Here is an 8,242-nt window from a genome sequence, read left to right as displayed (position 1 = left end):
AATACATTTTAATCTAACTTTCTTAAATTATGCAAATCAATCGACCCTTTTATTGGTTCAATTTGTCTTAGGAAACAAATAATAGATTTTCAGGAAACAAATAATACATTTTAATCTAACTTTCCGAACTTATCTAAATCAACCGATTTCTCTTATTAGTGAAATTTGTTTTAGGAAAGAAATAACAGACACGTCACAACTTTCCTCCCAATAAATAGTTTCTTAACATTTGCAAACTTTCCTAATCAGACACGTCACAAACGGGCAGGTACTGATATCACGTTACCAAACAATAAAACCCCATTTGCATAGAAATCAGTTCAAAAATCCTAACTTTCCTAAATTTTTACCTTTCCTTGATAACAACCAATATTTCCTATGTTTTCCATCTATTAAAGGAAATCACCCCTCCATCGATATTAGCATTTTTTTGAACTGAGATCTCCGGGTTATGATTTTTTTTGCGATTCTTTCCAATTGTGACCTCTCCTTCCACTCCGGCTCCTTCTCGCATAAACACCTCCACCACAGCCAGGTGACACCGGCCCAGACCTCCTGCCTCTCCACCTTCTCCGCCACCTCCTTCTCGTACTCCATTAACAATCCCTCCGCCACATTTGTCAACGGCGGTGTGGAGGGCATGGCGCAACAGCGTACCAGCGGTAGAGCAGCGCATAGCAGCAGGAAGCAACACGCAACAGGCGAGGCGAGCGGCCGACGGTGGAGGGCAGAGATGCGGCCGGCGTGGCTGAGGGGGCGATGGGCAGAAGATGGCCACGACTGGAGGCGGCGCGAGGCAGGGGCGCGACAGCGGGGCGAGTGCAGCCAGCGAGAGTGTGGCACGCGACCAGGGTGTGTGTCGCGCGGGGCACAGTGGTGCGGTGGCTGCGGAGAGCGCGACAGCAGCGGCGGGCGCGACCGACGCGGTGTAGCACGGGCGTGGGCATGGAGAGGGAGTGGCCCCGCGGGCGCGGAAGAAGAGCGGCAAGCTCGGGCATGGGCGTGCATAGGAGCGGGCATGTGCCACGGGGTCAATCCGAGGAGCTCGGTGGCTACCCCTGCAATGGCCATGGCGGACGGCGGTTCTCGGGCACGGCGAAATACCTAACGAGAGCAAACGAGAGGAGAAACAGGGGAAAGGCAAGAGGAGATCATGGCGGTGTCAATGGCGCCCTATGGGAAGACATGGGAGCTCGGGGCGGCGCGGATCGAACGGCAATGTCGCGGTGGCCCAAGGTTGAGGAAGACGGCAGCGACGTCGATGCGGGGGTGCTGGACTTGATCTCGTTGGCGCAGACGAAGTAGCGAAGGCGTTCGGAGCTCCTCGACAAGCTCCTAGCCCGCAGGGAGGGCAGTGGCCATGTGGACGGGGTCGGTCATGGTGGCCGTGGCGTCTGACTTCGTCCAGATCGTCGGGATCGAGCGAGCGAGGAGGAGAAGTGGATTTGGGAGGGGGCGTCGAGGAGGAGTGAGGCCATGGGGGCAGGGAAGGAAGGGCGTCATCCTTATCCATTCCCCTTCGATGCCAGCGAGGTGGTCGGGCGGGAGCCCGGCTCTGTAGCGACGCGGCTCGGGGAACAGGAGAAGACGACCGCGCGGGGACTGGACCGCTGAGCCGGTTCGGTGGCAAGGCCCGGGGGCAGGGCGAATCCCCTTTTACATCGTCCTTTTGGTTTTTCAATGTATTCTAATCTGTTTCTCCTTTTTAACACCATTTTCTATTTATTCTTATCAACTAAATGATCTCTACTCCTAATGTCTCAGTTGGTAGTCTCCGTTCCGGGTTTATTTTCGTCCCATCTCCCGAGTGAGGGAGAGGGGGAGAGAGAGTGAGGAAGAGGGAGGGAGAGGGTGTGTGTGAGAATTTGATGGTAAAAAAGGTTGTCAATGTCACTTAATATGTATGAGAATATTAAATGTAATATTAACATAATTGATATTGAACTTTTAAAGTTAATGTGGCCCCGTTGCAACGCACGAGCGTTCTTCTAGTATACATTAGGCCCGATGGTTCTCCGCAAGGGGCCACCGATGTCGTTATGTCACCAGGCTTGTATCGCTTACTTCCAGCAGAAGTATTCTCCACATCATCACCTTTAGTTTGGTTCTTTCAATATTTATGGGTCAAAAATACCACTCCCATTTCCCTCAGTCAACAACAGCTAACTCCCTGCGGCCTCATATTCTCCACAATTGTGAAGTCTAGCCTTCGTTTTATTGTGAACGACAATGGAACATTCCTACCAGGGGTTAAGCAGGCTCAATGTCGTGCTACGTAGATCTACATCCTCCTTTGGCCTGCTACTGGGTGCAAATCCACCCCTTCCTCCTCCATGTCGGAGTTGAATCCGGCGAACACTACTGCAGGATGCTGCTAACACGACACTATAATCAGAGACCGTTCGACGAAACTGTGTGCGATGCATTAATCATAAATGGTGATGTAAAAAACCGTCAGAAAAGATGCAAAACATTTGCGATGGTCGATACATCAAACACGGTTCGGATTTTAGTTGTGTGTGTGATGTGAGGCATACGGTTCAGTTCAATGAACTGTTTGCGATGAGGAAAAAGAACAGAAACGGGCAGCCAAATGAAGGCATGTGCGATATATGGCATACAGTTCAGTTGGATTAACTGTTTGTGATGAGACGGAACAAGAGAAACGGGCAGCCAGATGAAGGTGTGTGCGATTGAAGGCATACACTTTAGACGGATGAATTGCTTGCTATTAGGCAACACAACAGAAACGGTCAGCCAGATCAACTTGTCTGCGATTGACGGCATACACTTCACACGGATGAACTGTTTGCGATTAGCCACAACAAACAGAAACAGTTAGACAGATCAACGTGTGTGCACTAGATGGGTGATGGTAATAACGAACGCGCATGGTTGTTGGAACAAGACGTGTGCTGACATCGCCTATTACGGCTCACCCTATGGTGCAAACGCCACGTACGCGGCCGAGAAAGCGTGCCCACGTTACGCCGTCCGAGAATAGTGCCGCACTTAGAAATTATAGAACCGTTAATAAATTTTGAGCCTGCGTCCCGTCACATTCCAAATTACTACCACGCTATATTTAATTGCAAACCTGTTTACACCGATCAAAACCTAAACGATTTCCCACTTAGGAGCGTATTAGTACTCGGTTATAAATACTACTACTCAAAGATGACTGCACATTCCTCCTCAACTCCTATCCATAAAAACAAACAAGTCATTCATCGTCGTTCCCTTGCGTCTGCCATGGCCAGCGTGAGTTCTGGGTCCAGAGATTACTACCAGGGAGAGGCGAGCATGGAAGCGGAAGCACGAGAGATGTTCCGCCTCGCTGCGAAAGCAGCCGATATGTCCCGCCGCGCAGTCGTAGCAGCACCGAGGTCCCGCCGCGCCATCGATGCAGCAGACTGGTCCGGCCGCGCCGCAGAAGCAGCATAGATGTCCCGACACGCCGCGAATGCAGCAGAGATGTCCTCCCGCGCCGCGACGGCCTGGGAAATTGTCTCGCGGGCAGGCGAGGACTCTCACAGGCGCATGCGCGCTATGCTCGATGACCTGATGGGACTAGATGAAGCAGCAGGACGAGATGAATGCCTCGTTTGAAAATGCTACCAGCGTCATCCGGGGACTAGGGGAGGACAGGATGAAGCTCCGCACCGAGCACGACCTGCTGAGGGCGAAGATCGCCGGAACAATGAAGCAGCATGAGGAGACCACTGCCTTGTTGTAGAGGACCGGCGTCATCGTCAAGAAACTTATGGACGAGAATGCCATGCTCCGCATCGAGCGCCAAAGGCTGGTGGAGGTATCCGTGGATGCTCTCAAGCAGCGTCTTGAGGAAACGAAAGAGCTCATCGCCGCTCGCCGCGGAGACTAGTTCCCGCGGCCTGCAGTGATACATCTCCAACGTATCTATAATTTTTCATTGTTCCATGCTGTTACATTATCAATCTTGGATGTTTTATAATCATTTTATGTCATTTTTTGGTACTAACATATTGACATAGTGCCAAGTGCCCGTTGCTGTTTTCTGCATGTTTTTTACATCGCAGGAAATCAATACCAAACGGAGTCCAAACACAGTGAAACTTTTTGGAGATTTTTTTGGACTAGAAGACAAACAATGGGCCAAAGAAGCACCTGGGGGCTGCTCCGAGGGGAGCACAACCCACCAGGGCGCGCCTAGGCGCGCCCTGGAGGCCCAGGCGCGCCCTGGTGACTTGTGCCCACCTCGGGTGCCCTCCGGACTGCTTGTTTACTCTATAAATATCCCAATATTCCAGAAACCCTAGGGGAGTCGACGAAAATCAATTCTAGCCGCCGCATAGTCCAGAACCACCAGATCCAATCTAGACACCATCACGAAGGGGTTCACCACTTCCATTGGTGCCTCTCCGATGATGCGTGAGTAGTTCTTTGTAGACCTTCGGGTCCGTAGTTAGTAGCTAGATGGCTTCCTCTCTCTCTCTTTTGATTATCAATACAATGGTCTGTTGGAGATCCATATGATGTAAATCTTTTTGCGGTGTGTTTGTTGGGATCGGATGAACTTTGAGTTTATGATCAGATCTATCTTTTATATCCATGAAAGTTATTTGAGTTTATTTGATCTCTTATATGCATGATTGCTTATAGCCTCGTCTTTCTTCTCTGATATTTGGGTTTTGTTTGGCCAACTTGATCTATTTATCTTGCAATGGGAAGAGGTGCTTTGTAGTGGGTTCGATCTTATGGTGCTTGATCCCAGTGACAAAAGGGGAACCGACACGTATGTATCGTTGCTACTAAGGATAAAACGATGGGGTCTATTTCTACATAAATAGATCTTGTCTACATTATGTCATCGTTCTTATTGCATTACTCCGTTTCTCCATGAACTTAATACACTAGATGCATGCTGGATAGCGGTCGATGTGTGGAGTAATAGTAGTAGATGCAGGCAGGAGTCGGTCTACTAATTTTGGACGTGATGCCTATATAATGATCATTGCCCGGATATCGTCATGATTATTTGAAGTTCTATCAATTGCCCAACATTAGTTTGTTTACCCACCGTTTGCTATTTTTCTCGAGAGAAGCCACCAGTGAAACCTACCGCCCCGGGTCTCTTTCTCATATTATTTGCCTTTGCGATATATTTTCCTTTGCCTTTATTTTCAGATCTATTAAACCAAAAATACAAAAAATACCTTGCTGCAATTTATCCTCTTTTATTTTATTTGGTGTTCGATCTATCAATCTACTACAATTTATTCACGTCCATTTGCCTATCTTGGACGCCGCTACCCGAAAGGGATTGACAACCCCTTTTACACGTAGGGTTGCGAGTATTTGTTATTTGTGTGCAGGTGTTGTTTACGTTGTGTTTCTTGGTTCTCCTACTGGTTCGATAATCTTGGTCTCATCACTGAGGGAAATACCTACCGCCGCTGTGCTGCATCATCCCTTCCTCTTTGGGGAAATACTGACATAGCTTCAAGCCGCATCAAAAGGAATTTGGGGCGCCATTGCCGGGGAGGATCTTCAGCATATACCAGGTTCCTAATCACAAATCTCATCTCCTCGCAATTTACATTATTTGCCATTTGCCTCTCGTTTTCCTCTCCCCCACTTCACAAAAAATTGCTGTTTTATTCGCCTTCTTTTTCGTTCGCCATTTTCTTACCGGATCTGTTTTTGCGTGCGTTCTTGTTTGCGTAGTCATGATGCCTCAAAGAAAATATTATGATGTTCCTTACCCCAATATTTGCTTGAAATTGAGAAAAGTACTAAGGAATATATGACTACACCATTTGAGCATAATAAGTATTTTACCGAAGAACTTAAGGAGCACTCCGTTGTGCTTGATGCTATAACAAAACAACTTGATGATAGAAGTTTGCAATCTCCAATCTAAGTATGCTTTTGCCAAAAGTTTGCTAGGAAAAATATCCGATGCACAAGCTACCCTAGTAAATCAAATGGCCGCTAAACCAATCTCGTTAGAAGATAAAAATGATGATCTTAAAGTGATTGGTGTTTCTTCTATTGATTCCTTGTTTAGTAAAGTTAAGATTGATGGAAAAGAGACTGGAGAAGAGTCAAATTTAGCTAGAAGGCGTCCCGATAATTTGGAGGGTGAAAATCTTGTTGAGAAAATTGATAAAAGTGGGTTTGAAGAGGTCAAAACTTTAACTAGTGATGTGCCCACTCTTTTGGATTACAAAGACTTTGATTGATTGTATTTCTTTGTTGCAATCCATGATAAATTCACCCCATGCCTATGAACAAAATAAAGCTTTTACTAAATATATTGTTGATGCTATGATGAAAGCTTTGGAAGAAAAATTGGAATTAGAAGTTTCAATTCCTAGAAAATTGCATGATGAATGGGAACCTACTATCAAAGTCAAGATTAAAAATTATGAGTGTTTTGCTTTGTGTGACTTGGGTGCTAGTGTTTCTACAATTCCGAAATCTTTATGTGATGTCCTTGGTCTTACCGATATTGAAGAATGCTCTTTAAATTTGCACTTGGCGGATTCTACTATTAAAAAGCCTATGGAAGAATTAATGATGTTCTTATTCTTGCAAATAGGAATTATGTGCCCATAGATTTTATTGTTCTTGATATTGATTGCAATCCGTCTTGTCCAATTATTCTTAGTAGAGCGTTTTTATGCACAATTGGTGCTGTGATTGATATGAAAGAAGGCAATATTAAGTTCCAATTTCCACTAAGGAAGGGTATGGAACACTTTCCTAGAACAAGAATTAGGCCACCATATGAATCAATCATGAGGGCATCTTATGGATCTCGAAACAAAGATGACAAAACTTAGATCTTTGCTTTATTCCTAGCTAAGGGCGTAAAACTATAACGCTTGTTGGGAGGCAACCCAATGAATAAAATTTATTTTTGCCCTTTGATTTCTGTTCTTGAGTGTTTGCACAATTATGCTACTGTTATGATTGTGTTTTTTATGTTTTAATTAGTGTTTGTGCTAAGTAGAACCTTAGGATCTTCTTGGGTGATAGTTGTTTAATCTTGCTGGAAAAAACAGAAATTTTTGCGTCCAGAGTTAGAATTTTTAAAAATCACCGAAACGTTGAAAAACTCTGAATTTTTTTACGGTAGACTGATATACAAATTTCTCAGGTCGTCCTATTTTTTCAGGATTTTCGGAGTTACGGAAGTATTCGAACAATTTAGATTGCTACAGACTGTTCTGTTTTCCTTACATTTTGTGCTTGTTTTGATGATTCTATGGTTTTCTTTGATGAATTTTGCCATAGAAAAGTTGGAATACAGTAGATATAATGCAAGAATAAAATATGAATTGGTTTACTATAGTGCTTATAGTAGTGATTTATTTTCTTACACTAACGGATCTCACGAAGGTTTTGTTGAGTTTTGTGTGATTGAAGCCTTCAAGTTTTGGGTTATCTTACGATGGATGAAGGAATAAGGAGTAAAAAGAGCCTAAGCTTGGGGATGCCCCGGCATCCCAAGCTATTATCCAAAGAGAGCAAGCAACTAATCTTGGGGATGCCCCGAGTGGCATCCCCTCTTTCTTCTAACGACCATCGGTATTTTTTACTCGAAACTATATTTTTATTCGTCACATATTATGTGTTTTGCTTGGAGCGTCTTGTATGATATGAGTCTTTGCTTGTTTTATTTTGTGTTTTAAGTCTTGATTCCTTGCTGGACACACCTATTTGAGAGAGCCAAAATTATGCCATGACTTGTTAGAATTGCTCTCTATGCTTCACTTAATTTTTTATGAGCTAGGGATTTGCTCTAGTGCTTCACTTATATCTTTTTGAGCACGGTGTGCTTTAGTATTTTTGAAGATCAAAGAAACTCAAATAACTTTCATGGATATAAAAAGGTATAACTGATCATAAACTCGAAGTTCATCAGATCCCAACAAACACACCGCAAAAGAGTTACATCATATGGATCTCCAAGAGACCATTGTATTGAGAATTCAGCAAGAGAGAGAGGAAGCCATCTAGCTACTAACTACGGACCCGAAGGTCTACAAAGAACTACTCACGCATCATCGGAGAGGCACCAATGGAGGTGGTGAACCCCATCCGAGATGGTGTCTAGATTGGATCTGGTGATTTTGGACTCTGCGGCGGCTGGATGAATATTTCATCGACTCCCCTAGGGTTTCGGGAATATTTGGGTATTTATAGAGCAAAGAGGCGGTCTGGGGGCACCCGGAGTGGGCACAACCCACCAGGG

Source organism: Aegilops tauschii, chromosome 2 (genome assembly GCF_002575655.3).
Source record: "Aegilops tauschii subsp. strangulata cultivar AL8/78 chromosome 2, Aet v6.0, whole genome shotgun sequence".
Taxonomy (NCBI): Eukaryota; Viridiplantae; Streptophyta; class Magnoliopsida; order Poales; family Poaceae; genus Aegilops; species Aegilops tauschii.
This window is presented reverse-complemented; position numbering follows the sequence as displayed.